Below are 2,008 nucleotides of genomic sequence, written 5' to 3'. Positions count from 1 at the left end.
CAGTGGCTGTAATTCCTGTTTTCGTCTTAAATGATCCAGAACCACTGTTTGACAAAAAAACATCCTTTTCACAATCTCCGTATCTGAGCTATTGAATCATCATTACAAATGTTTCCTCACCTCCGCAAAGTGCAACTTGAAAATCCTCATCAGCTGGTCCCCCATGGGACAACAGGATGCCTGTAGGCAAAAAGCAAGATGCAAAGGGGATTCCAAGGTAGCCACACTCTGTATCTCTACAGTCCTTATTGACCTCATTATTGCCTCAGCCAGATTTTAAAACTTTTTTTCTAACCGTACTGTTAGCATCACACCTTCCCAATAATGTCCATATTTGAATTGCTCTCATCAGTTTCCTGGAGTTCAACAGAATACGATCTTAACACAAGTTATTGAGACGATTAAAATTCCGAAAACAAGCTTCTCCATGCTCCATAAAGCACAGCAAATGTATTTGCTGCAGTCAGTAAAACTCTGCTACCTAAAGCTGCACAGTAACTCAGCAGAGCCCGAGCAGCAACTGCAGGACCCGTAAAGCTGCACGTTCCATCAGTCAGAGCTGTGTTTGCACCCGCGGGGGCCACTGGCAGACACAGCGCAGGCTGGAGTGGCTCTACGCCTGGAGAAAGAGGAAAAAAAGATTCAGAAAATAAAAGCTCAGCAATAGCTTGGAGAGTTCATGGTTAGTCTGTTGCGTTCCACTGGCAGAGCCCACCTTGATCTACTGAAGACAGTGGTTTGTTGAAGTCAACAGTGTAGCCTTCAATGTTCTTGTAGTGAAATCAAGGAAAATTGTAGCCTCTAAGGTTCACCAAGGAACAACTAACTAACAGGGTACCAATATATTTACCAAACACAAAATACACAACAGAGAAGCTGTTTCTTTGAAGTCAGCTGCACTACATGTAGGTTCCTTCCAGGTCGCCTCTATTCCAAAGTGGGTGTTCGCGACCTGCAGAGCACAGCACACACTCTAGTCACGGTACTCCTATCAAAATACTTCAACTGATGGCCAACGGCACCACAGATTTCAGTTCTCTGACTGGATTATGATAAAAATTAGTTTATTTTTGGAGATTCAGTCAAGCAATGGAAATATTTTGGACTGGGATGCAAATCTTTAAAATGTGTAGTGCTGGACTGGAGTTCTCCAGGGACTTCCAGGCAATTCTGCCCCAGCTCGAACAAGAAGATTCCTAGACGTGTTGTTATTAGCAGCTGGAAATCTTTATTTCCCTACTCTACAGAAAGAAGGATTCCAGCTTCTCCCTGAATCTCATCTTTACACAAAGTGCAAGTTTTGCACAGGGGATAGCTGTGCACATTTTCACCTGGGCAGTTTTCCAGAAACTTGCTCCAAGACATAAAGCAATCACACCAAATTTCTAGGAAATCGTAGATGATGTCAGATTGTTGCTGCTCCCCCGGCAGGCTGCGCAGGGCTCCGACAGCGGGCTGCCCGCATCCTCCCCTACAAACAGCCACGTCACCCGCGGGACCAGGAACAAGCCACAAAACTTCTTCAGAGAAGTACCAACACAACTGACAAGGTTTACACCAATTCACAACCAGAGTGTTTAAAACCTCCTGGGCAAACATCCAGCCCTTTTGGCAGCAACTGAGCGAGCAAAGACGGGAGAAAGGGGCAAAGCTGATGAGCACAGAACCCTTGGTGGCCGGTGCCCGGAGCAGGACGGTGTCGGCAGGACCCACCCTGGCCCCACAGCCCCCGAATTGGCGCCAGGCCTGGGCACGAGAGCCCCGAGCGCTTGCTGGTGTCTGACAAATCACCGGTGTGGCCACGGGCAGCTCCATTCATCTTGCTGACCTTTAGTCACCACTTTGTCTGCTAAGAGAATAACTCTTTTTCACTTTCTCGAGTGCCTCACCAGCTGTGGATGAAAACAATTACACAAAGAGGAGGGTTTGGATGTTTTCTCTGATTGTCAGAGGCAGTCTGAAAGGTGCTTTATCTACCTACCAGGATTTTCCTGCACCACCTCACTAT

This window comes from Caloenas nicobarica, chromosome 19 (genome assembly GCF_036013445.1).
Source record: "Caloenas nicobarica isolate bCalNic1 chromosome 19, bCalNic1.hap1, whole genome shotgun sequence".
Classification (NCBI taxonomy): Eukaryota; Metazoa; Chordata; class Aves; order Columbiformes; family Columbidae; genus Caloenas; species Caloenas nicobarica.
This window is presented reverse-complemented; position numbering follows the sequence as displayed.